Raw genomic sequence first — 12,133 nt, 5'->3', positions numbered from 1 at the left:
CTAAATAAACAGGGTTTTCAACACCTTAAGACAATTTTAAAATGTACCACAAATGTTTTTAATTTACATTTTAAAAGTAGTGGGAAAAAAAGACTTTAAAAATCTTCAGTCAGAGAGAACTTAATGCTCCATTATTGAAGAAGATAGGTGACACAGCAAATCTAAAAATATTTTCCTGAACAAAAATGTCACGTAGTCCACAAGAAAGTACAGTGTAATAAGTGCATTTTCTGGTCACCATGCAGGCAAGAAAAGGGGTGGGAAGCCTGCAATAAGAACTTGTTTCAAGTAAAAAAGAAATGGATGAAAGATAAATCTCACCAGAAACTTGAGATATAAGAAAAAACGCTTCCCTTAACATATAAAATTACTTTGAAAATTTACTAGTTCCTCACACCTTCTCAGCTACTGTAACCAGAACACTGAGGAACTAATGTATTTTTCAGGCTGCAGATTCATTCTGGATGTGCAACTTTCATTACGTTGCAAAAACACCTAGGTTTTGAGCTGTCATATATTATCCTTGAAAAAGTCATGATCATTTAGATTCATCCATCAAATCTGAGCATATCTTACACCTTCAATGAAAGCAGGGAATATGTTATGAGTCTGTAACTGTGATTATAATTCCAAAGTGAGTGAGTTTACTGAAGCCATTCCTTCCATTAATTCTGACTGTAGTAGCTCGATATAATATGGAACACTACAAATCTGGGGAATGTGAATTTCCTCCTGAGAACTCCTAACTACTTCATGAATGTGGTTTGACTTTTCTTTCCGTTTCTTCAGTGTGTCATCTGGGAAGACAGAGGCTTTATTACTAAGCTACTGAAAGGCACATCTTTTGCAGATGTTTGACATTTCTCTGTTTAGACAATGACTCGTGCGGAACTACTGACCAGATACTGGGGAGCTTCTAGAGAGACTTCATAAGCGACGGAGCTCAGTACTGAGATGACACTTGACACACCCCCACCCCCACCCCACTCCAGCCCTTAGACCCAGATCTGTCATTCTATGCACATGCAATGACTTTTCTTAGGTATATTACTTGGTCCCAGCACTGCAAACCCTAGAGAGTGGACACAGTAGTTGAGAAATGCACCAGTAAATGCACTGGTAAATAGACAAAAATATTAGTATACTCATCCTATGTGATTTTCGCTTTTTCACTGTGGGATTTAGCCTTAATTTTTCTCCTGTAGTTACAAAATTGTACTTTTTCTTCAAGGAAGCCTGTGCATCAGGAATGATCTAAGGTTGCCCACCATTTCACATATTCTATTGCAATAATACTTTTCCCTCAGAGTAAGGAGCTGGCCACTCAGTAAACAGTGCCACTGTGTTTATGTCAAGCTAAGGCAGACTACACTGCTAAATGTGGAACTGGCTGACTGACATCTGGCACATCCCTAATTGCAAGTTTCCTTTGCAGTAAGTGGGACACAGCAAAAAGCATTGTGCACTGCTAAGGAGGCCAAATGGTCTGTCTGCCTGAAAATACCATGCCAAGTATTTTGGCATGTTTGTGCATGTGCGTGGCTTAACTTACTGTAACATATGGGAATATTTTTCATGTATCTCTTCTATGTTCAATATGATTTAAACATCTCCCTCTGTATGTATGTCCTCCTCTCTGACATTTTATTTAAAAAGTGTCATGGAATAGAATCACAGAATCACAGAATCACTAGGTTGGAAAAGACCTCCAAGATCATCAAGTCCAACCATTCCTATCAACCACTAAAACATGCCCCCGAGCGTCTCATCCACCCGTCTTTTAAATACCTACAGGGATGGTGACTTAACCCCCTGCCTGGGCAATCTGTTCCAGGGCCCAGTGACCATTTCCGTGAAAAATTTTTTCATGATGTCCAGCCTGACCCTCCCCTGGCACAGCTTGAGGCCATTCCCCTTTGTCCTGTCCTCTGTCACTTGGGAGAAGAGGCCAGCTCCCTCCTCTCCACAACCTCCTTTCAGGTAGTTGTAGAGAGCAATAAAGTCTCCCCTCAGCCTCCTCTTCTCCAGGCTAAACAACCCCAGCTCTCTCAGCCGCTCCTCATAAGACTTGTTCTCCAGTCCCCTCATCAGCTTCGTTGCTCTTCTCTGGACACGGTCCAGAGCTTCAACATCCTTCTTGTGGTGAGGGGCCCAGAACCGAATACAGTATTCGAGATGCGGTCTCACCAGTGCCGAATACAGCGGCAGAATAACCTTCCTGGACCTGCTGGTCACACAGTTTCTGATACAAGCCAAGATGCCATTGGCCTTCTTGGCCACCTGGGCACACTGCTGGCTCATGTTCAGTTGGCTGTCAACCAACACCCCCAGGTCCTTCTCCTCTAGGCAGCTTTCTAGCCACTCTTTTCCTAGTCTGTAGCACTGCACAGGGTTGTTGTGCCCCAAGTGCAGGACCCGGCATTTGGCAACGTACCAGTCTTCCAGCATGCAAGTCTATACCTTCTGTTGATCCCTGCTACGTGTTTCCATTTATCAATTGAAGCAATTCTAACATTAAATGTAACTCTTGCAACTCTCTGTGTGAACCAACACTATTCAAATAAGAGACCTTCTTGTTATATATACAACTTAAGTCTCAGATATGAAGTCTGAAGGCCGCATCTGTCTGTCATCCTTATCCAGACAGAACTAGAGGTGCTCTGATGTTCTCCTGTATGTATATAACCTGGAGCAACAGAAGTCCCCAGCAGGACACTCACACGTTACCTTCAGATTTTGATCCTATATCAGTCATGCTTCATGGGCTCACATATTGCTTTAGTCCATGTCTTCAAGCAGCATTTAAATCATCAGAAGAAATGTCTTGGCCACAAGCATTCACACATTTTTTTCTCACTCTGGGAGTCACAAGACAGAAAAAGGAACAGGATGGTCTGAAAGAAGATTCTGAAGGGAACATTCAAAAGAAGCATGGCTATGCCGAGAACAACTAATCTGTTCTTCTTATGCTTAACATAAAAGATAAAAAGTGTGACATGAACAAGTGATACAGCAAAGCTTTTCTTTTTTTCTGTCACACATTTCTACAGCCTAGGTCAGGCAGGTTTTACATACTTGTATGCCACTTCGCTGGTGGTTGCGGACGTGTTTACGAACCTCAACATGTTACAAACTGCTCTCATTGAACAGAGTACTTGGAAGAAATGAGGGGTTTTTTTAGAAATACCCCTGAAAATTTGGTTTATTAAATGATTTTAGAATCACATATTTTTTACAAATCTGAACATTTAGGTGGACTGTGCTTGAAGAAGAGTCCTTTTATTCTAAAAAGAAACAGTAGAAAAGATTTTCACCAAAAATCAAGATGGGAAAATTTAAGCCTGAAACACTGCAGCTGCTTTTTACTTCATTCCATATTGCACTCTCATCTATATCTAAATAATATTGTTTTGCCATTCTCTCTTCTTTCTATTTCATTTTTCATCCTGGCTTTGTTTATTTGTTTGTATTCCAGTTGATTTTTTTCTTCTTTCTGCTTCATTATCCATAGCACTCTTAAGTGCTGCATAAAAGGCAGGATTTGAGTCTAATTTTCAAACCCATTGCAGGAAAGTAATTAAGCAAAACATGTTTCTGCATTCCTAACAGTATAATTCCACAAACATTGACAACACACTGATATTGGAGAGCTACACTTATGTGTAATGGGAAAAAATAAATCTTATCACAAAAGTCTTATGTTTATAACACAACACTAGTAAAGTCAGACCTTCAGGGCAAGCCAAGCTTCAAAGACCAAAAGGAGAATTGATCAATACTACAGCTAGACTCCTTCGGAAAGTTTTCTTTACCTTCTAACTTTATAGTTCGAGTGGGTAACCCAGGGAAGTGCTTGAAAAGCAGGAAAAAATGTGCCTAGATATACACAGAGTCCAGCATTTCCACAAGAATGCTACATTTTTATTAAGAGTGTAGAGGACATTATATGTTTGTTTGTTCATCTATTCTTATTATGAAAATTGTTCCATAATATATTAAAAAAGAATGGAAATCGAACAAAAACTTTCTAGAGTTAGATGTGGAAAGGGCATTCTGTATCATAAAGTTCTAGTTATCTTCTATCTCATGTCAACAAGTAATATTATCCTATTCTAAAAATTCATATCAGATTCCTTTTCAAGACTGGTAAGGTTCATTTCCCCTTATTGTTCTTTTGGAAACTCACATTCCTCCAAAAGCTGGACATTTTCTTCTAATTTTTGGTTCATAATTATTCCTGGTCTTACTTGCACATCTATCCATATGCCAACATATTTTTTAGAGCGTATACTTTCTTTGCTTTCCTAGAGTTTCCCTACCTGATGTATTTATACAGAGAAATCCTCTTTACTGTCCATTTTTATTTTGTTAAGGTAAACAAGCTATGATCTTCTACTCTTCTTTTGCTTTAATGCTGGTACTGCTGTTTTTTTTGGTAGCTTTACCAAGAAGATTTTCTTTCTCAAAAGAAACTGAAACAACAAAATCAAAACAGAGAGGTGAAATTTATTAATCATTTATCTAGGATGCATTTGAAAAGCTGTTTAGATTCCAATTGGCTCTAATGTTAGCAAAAAATATTGGGCCATCATAATAATTTCTCTCTCTATGTCTACATGTTATTTATACTTGCATATATATATATATATATAATTCATATATATATGCACAATTATATATACATAGATACATGAATATTTAAATATACATAGCTATACATGAATGCACGTATATGCATAGATACATACAGACACGTAAAGTCTCTTGTATCACATTCATGTTGTAATCTATGACGAATGACTAGCAAGAAGTTTTAAAAAAGATCAGTGCCCTGTCAGTGTTACGTAGTCCAGTCAAAGCAAAAAATCGTGTTGCGTCTTCTCAAGGATGATTACTTTCAAGAAAGAGGAGTTTGGTTTTTTTTTGTGAAGATGGATCCTATGGACAGTAAACCCCAGGAGCACCATTCGGAGGGTTATTCCAGTTCTCATAAGAAGGAGACATGCAATACAGTTAACAAGCTAAAGGTCCTTAAGCTGTTAACAAGTCTTACATTTTACCTTAAATAATAAAGAATGAGAGCACTGAGCATGTAATTACACTGAAATGTTAGGCATGCTTTATTGTAGAGAATTACTGTTGTCTATAGTAACTCTTACGCTCTTAGAGTGTATTTGTAGTAGTCTGGGAGCAAAAAAATTCATCATGAATTTTATATGCATCCAAGAATTTAGGGAATGTTTGTGAAACTCTCCTAGTTAACAGATTATGTTTGAAAGCGTATATAATGTTATGTATATTAACCTGTATATACGTCTTTATATTTGTCTATGCTAATACATAGATTTGCTGGGTATATTTTTGACAAATAATAACTGAACTTAATGTCATATACTGCTATATTAACAGCATTCATTTTTATAAGTGTGCTACATACAGATATTTGAAAAGTAGGTATGTGAAAGATTCTTGAGTTGTGGCCTTTTGGAAAAGTACTTGCTGTTTTTTCATAGAGTATTTTGACTTCCGACCGCTGACTGACTTTTGCTTCATACAAGTACATCATTTCTGTACAAAAGTTCTGTGTAAATACATATTCACAGTACTCCTTTGATGGTTATTCTAATTCTAATTCTAATAGAGAGCTATTCAAACATTCATGCAAATATTTCTGGAAAGAGTTCTACCATAATCATTCTTTAATTATGGTGACAGAACCTCTTCTACCCAAGAACGTTTTCTGAAATTAAATTTAATTCACGTAAATTTGATGATGGTATCAGGAATTATGCAGAGGATTTAGGCTGGTTGTATTTATTGCAATACTGACATTCCATGGGCATAATCAAGTATCAGCCAAGTAGGTCCATGGACACTTCAATATCTTTAGAAATACTCTATATTTTCTACTAGAGAAATTATCCTGTTTGTTCATAGTATTGTAACACTGCTACCCTTATTTCTAGTGTAGTTTGTCTAGAGTTCTTTTCTAAATAATAGAGAAAAGACAAGCATTTATACCACATGGCACAAAAGAAATGTATTGTTCATCTAAGCTAATATTTCCTACACTTCCTATGCTTTCTTTGCATGGTATAGCATATTAATTTGTGTAACATTGCAATATACAGTTCCTCTAGTGCTAAAGGGTGCATTTGTAAAAGCTGAGACTATGCATTGCTATCTTTTTACAAAGAGCAGCTGAGCTTCAGAACAGGGTAAAGCTGATAAAGGCAACAGCAACAGAAGCACACTTTGCTGGTGTGGTCCTGCTACCAATCAAACAATTCGATGTCAGAAATAGATTGTGCAGTTAATAGAGCTGGACCTAACTTGTCTATTCATATATCTATTCTGGAGAGGCATGTAAACCTCTGAACAGAAAATTCTTCTTCACTTTTGGAAAAAAAAAGCCATAGAAAATCTCCCTGGAAAGCTTGTTGGCTGAGTTTAGCAGGAGGAAAGCCTACATTTAATCAGTTCTGCCCTCATTACTGCATTCACTGTAAATTATTATAGTTGACTGCAGGGGACAAAAGGATCGTTTGTCCAGCCAAAAAAAGAAATTAAGCACTGAAAAGCCCAAAATGGTAACATTGCAATATGATTAGGTGAGAAGATTTGCCATCTCAAAAATAAGACAGAAAAATTTAATAGGACTAAAAGAAGCAAAACAAATCACAAATGAATAGACAAAATATGGGGCTTCTGTACCATTTCCCGCTTCTGAGACCAAATCCTTCATAGAAATAACTATTATGAACTTGCATGTATATTTATTATAATTCTCCAGATGCTTTATATCACTTCATGTTAACATTTACATGCACTGTTCAGCACTCCATTAAAAAAGGCATTTACAAAATAGATATTGTTTGTACCACTTTCCAATGAGCTGAAATGCCTGAAGCACTGCACTCCATTTTGTAGACACATAACAGCATTTTTTAATATTTACCTGAAATAGATAACACAAAGACTTAGAATGGCATTGGGATCAATCTTTTGTTGAAATGTACTTTTAAAATACAACCATTTAAGAAGAGTCATGCCAAACAAAGTCAAGGATTTCTGATATAACTATAATATTAAATTCATGAAACTTGTCTTTGGATTCTTTTATGGATCTTGGCAAAACCAGGTCATTTCAGAGTTAAAGTTGAAATGAATTTTAAAATTTCATAGTACTCCACATTCATGCTAAGATAGCTTGAAGAGTCCCTGGCTCATAAGGACACATAAATCTACAAGTGATGATAAATAGAATAGAGAGTCTTAAAGGCACAAAGTGGATAATAACATGTTTTTTAAAGGAAGTGTTCATGTACTTAATTGTACACATACAAATGCAATGTATTTGTGCAATAAATAACCCAAATGAACTATGAGTAGTGATTGCTGTGAGCTGTAAAAAGCAGATTCAGATGCTGTATGACCCAAAGATTAAGAATCTCTAGATATGATTTCTGAGGTCAGTTTCCTCAGTGACAGCAGATTTGCTAAAGGACAGATGGCCTGAGCTAGAGATCATAACTGAGCCCAGATGAGAAAGCTTCACTGAAAATATTTCTTTAAGGAGATATCATATAGATGGAATAGAGGAAAGAAAAAGAATAAAAGAGTTGCTAAGTTACTCTGGAGGCTAAACAGGTAGTTCTTCTTTGCAACAAACACAGCGTTATTGCAAAATTACTTCTTTTGTGAATCCTTTGATCTGTTGAAACTGCTTGTGTTTCCCTCTTGGTACGGCCTGTATATAACTGCTGCTGAACACTACTTAACCACTTAATGTTAGGTAAAAGGCTGTGCCTCCATGCCCACAGAATGACCCGGTGCTCTGCCCTCCCAGACTGGGACAAGGGAATTTTTAATTCTAAAATATCTGCAGGTAACCAACAGAAATTTGTTCAGCCTTTGAAAATGAAAGCTAATGTGCCTGAGGAAAAAAAAAATCGTATAAAAGTATTCAATAGAAGGAAATAGCATATTTGAAGACCAATAAAACAACGTTCTTTGGGGAGATAGGGAGACAGTGGACAGAAAAATAGATATCATCATGTAATCTAATGTACTAGAAAAGGAAGACCAGTTTGAAGGTAGAGGTGTAAGTACAGAAAATGCCTTGTTCATATTTCAAAATGGTTTATCTGTCATTCCTTGTCATTCTCAGCTGAAGGTAACTGTCCTGTTCTATAATGAGCAGAAGAGACTGAAAGTATAATACTTGGTTAAATAGTTGTTCTATTTACAGATTGGAGCAATTTCAGAAAAGGATGAACAGTCTAAATCCTTGCTGGCTACAACTTGGATCTTCGTGAAACACAAGAGGTACCCAGACAATGTATAATACATAATTCATAAAAAATGTTATAAAACATGTATATACAGTTATATGATTTGATAAAATCATAGATTAATATATGCAACAAAATGAAATACAGTGGAATATCAAATCACATATATAATTATATATTAATGTTATATATATAATTATATATTAATGCTATAACTCTTGTGAATTCAGAAAAGTACTCATTTAGTAGACTGGTAGTATTGAAGTAATTTATCAGATGAGTTCTCATAGGTTCTCAAAAATTTTGTTGTATCATACTGTAAATTTAAACAATTCGTATTTAGTGAAACACTAAGCAATTTGAGATACCGTTAATGAGAAAGAAACAAGCCTTGTCAGAAAAGAACTTATATCTAGACATAATTCTTGGAGATATTAGAATGTAGAATAGCAGACATATGGAAAACAACAATATTGAAGCTTCAGAAGACTGCTGTGTAAATAATTGATAATTTATTTCCACAAGAGTTTGAGTAATTTTGACAGGGAGTAGTCCTAACCTGCTAACTTAAGGGAAACTGAAAATTAAAATGGGAAAAATGCTGCAAACTTCATTTCTGCTAAGGTTGAGTGGATGTTTAGACAGTGTTTGCTACTCAGTTGCTTTCACTTCAGAAAGTGAGATGTGGGAAATAAGACATATTTAAGCTCTTAGATGTAACAATATATTTATGTGAATGTTTTTTATTTTTTTTAAATCTGTTTGCATACTGATATGAACTTGTGGGTCAATATCTAATACATTGTGTGGAAGCACTGCTTTTTGCCATTGTATTTTCTACAGATTATGGGCAAACGCAAGAGACAGTGTAACAGGGCTCAAACACTGAAGTCACCGTGTAAGTGCAATTAATAAAGATGGTGTCTCTGTCCCAGAGGGGCCAATCCTTCCTTCACCCTGGCAGTGAGTCTGTTGGAGTGTTCAATGAGAAAGAACATGTCAGATCCTGGGAAGAGATGTCAAGCATACGGTTGGCCAATTGTACAGGTCCCTGAACAGCACGTACCCTGCTCTCAACTGTCTTTTCTACAACAGGTGAAACTTGTAAAAGTATATATTAAATCCAAAAGTGAAATAAAAAAGAATTAAATCTCTCGTTAAAAGGCACTAAGTGCTCAATATCAAATACTGCATGGACATAATATGCCTTGTTGGCGTGGTTCAGCTCATTTAGTGACAGGCAAATGACAGGCTACCATAATGTAGCTTATTAATCAGATTCCCACTAAAATCAATGATAGGAGACAGGAATGTGTAGAATATGACTCTCATTTTCTGAAAAAATGTTCCTTAGAGAGGTGAAAAGCATTGCACAGTGGAGCACCAAAAGGAGTTTATAAAGCTGATTTATATTAGAAACTCAAACATTGATAAGTCTAAGGCAAATTATTCATGATCTAACCTGTACTAAACAGTATTTGCTCCAGAATACAGCAATAATATATTTCACTTAAATAACAATTTTGATATGTATCCATCCCTTTTGAAACAAGCATTAAACTGCAGAGAAAAATAAAGTGTTTTTTTAATAGACATGTGTGGAAAACTGTGCAATAAAGAGAGTTCTATAATGTTTAATAAGGCATCTGCTGTAGATTTAAAATATATATTTTTACACTACTAATAGACACAGTTCTGCTAGAAAAGCAGATATTTTCAAGTTGTACAGAGCAATTTGATGCATTAAGGTCAATACAAACAGTTTCTTAAGTCTATCTGTTTTAACTGACAATGAGATATTATAAGGAAGGGAAGGAGAGGGGAGGCAGAAACAAAAAAAGCTGTCTGGCAAGGAAGTCAATTTTGGAAAAGCTTCTAAAGCCAGTTCAGGAAAACAACAACATTCTAGCATGACTAACCATAAAACAATGTGTAGCCAGTTGAATGACCTGGAAAGAGGCTTTAATTATTAGTTAAACTGCGTCAGACTGAGATATACAAAAGTCAGATGTGCCTCAGTAAAGAAATACAACAGCATAAACTTTACAAAAGCAATACAAAATTACCTATCCATAGAATGATGCTGAGTGCTGAGCATGCTGGATCTGATCTTGAAAAGCATTTAAGCATGGAATTGGTTTTAATCGTGCAGGTCTCAAACTCAACATTATTATGAGACTTTCATTCAATGCAGTTGCTTTCAGATCACGTATAAAGAATTTTAGGGAAGCGTCAAACTAACACTTGTGGTAAAACTGCATGGCAGTTGAAGGCTCTAAGGTTGCTGAAGCATTTTATGTTTGGTAAATCATTTAAAAAAATATTGAAACATTACAGAAGTGTCTTTAATATATCTCATCCCTACTTTGGAAATGCCTGCCGGAATGATTATGCATTTGAGATTGCACTTGAGATTACACTTGTCAACCCAGGTATGGCTTTTAACTATTTTTCCTCCCCATGGGCATATGATTTATAACCTAAGTCATCTTATAGTCTACCATGGGTTCAGCGAGTCCCACCTGCAAGACCCGTAGTTAAAAAGAGATAGCTTCAGTTTCATATTTACCTAAAAATGTCTGGTTTTCCCTCTCAGAGGAAATGGAAGTAGGACTATCTCTTCTGCCACTTCAAAGCCACTGCCTTCTAACTCAATTCCTTGGAAAAAAAAAAAAAAAAAAAAAAAAGAAATAAAAACCCTCCATGTATTCAAATGTTACAGTCTTGAATGTTGAATGCATGAATGTATGTATGTCTGTATCTAGTGATTTTCTTTTCTCTTTTTCTGCAAATTTTTTCATCTGCTGTGTTAAGTCCAGCTTAGAAGTGCTATATCAGATTCTTCTATCTAAAAAAGAAGAAAGAGTATACATACTTAGAAGTCTGAAACATATTTAAAAAAAGAGAGGGGCAAAATAGTTGAAAATATCAGAAAATGATGGTACTTTTCTTTGTAATAGTAGAAATATTTTTCCTAAAAAATCCTTTTCCTGAGATTGGCAGCTGTCTTTCTCCACTTTGGAAACTAGTGAATAAAGAAGATTGTTATTTTCATTTGAAGAGTGTTTGGGCATATTTAAATGACAATGTATATATACTTCAGCAAAAAAGTCTGTTAGATGTATGTGGTCAATAACAAAAACATTGAGGTTAATTAATACAACTTCTTTCAGAACTTTCAAAGCCATTTCTGTGTTTCATTTCTTATTCACTCTGTTATTTTAGATATTTAGATATTCTGTTAAGATGATACTAAATATATACCATATACAACTTTGTAGGCCACTTATTATTATACTAAATTATACATTGCTACAGAACTAACAAAGAGATATTACTAGGGAGCCAAATTTCAAACCCTTTGTCAGGTGGAATTGCTTCACTCTGCCGTCTTTACATACAGACATTTTAATCAGATGCCTCTGTCAGATTCCACTGAGCTTTTGACACTGCAGAGAGATGGAAATAATTGCTTAAGTGTTTCAGCCTAACCCTCACATTCAAGTGCTCTGAGTGACAAGGTAAATATTTGCTATAAGTCCTGCAGCCAGTTTTTTCCAGTCCCCTTATTCTTTTCTTGATTAGTGATGTGTCTCATTTTTAGTTCTGTGAGGTACCAAGAAAAAGTAACATGCGATTTATTGCTTTATTTCTACATGTAAAAAATAAAGAAAATTTAAGCACTAAAGATAAATCTACTTTCTTTATCTTCCAGTGAATTTAAATCAACGTCATTGAAGATCCAACATGTTTCCTATAAATTTTGAGACAATTTTTATCCTGATCACAATGTAACAAAATATCTTTGACTTTATTTGTTCTTCTATGCTCTTATTGAG

Source organism: Cuculus canorus, chromosome 1, assembly GCF_017976375.1.
Source record: "Cuculus canorus isolate bCucCan1 chromosome 1, bCucCan1.pri, whole genome shotgun sequence".
NCBI lineage: Eukaryota > Metazoa > Chordata > Aves > Cuculiformes > Cuculidae > Cuculus > Cuculus canorus.
Note: the sequence above shows the minus strand (reverse complement) of the source record.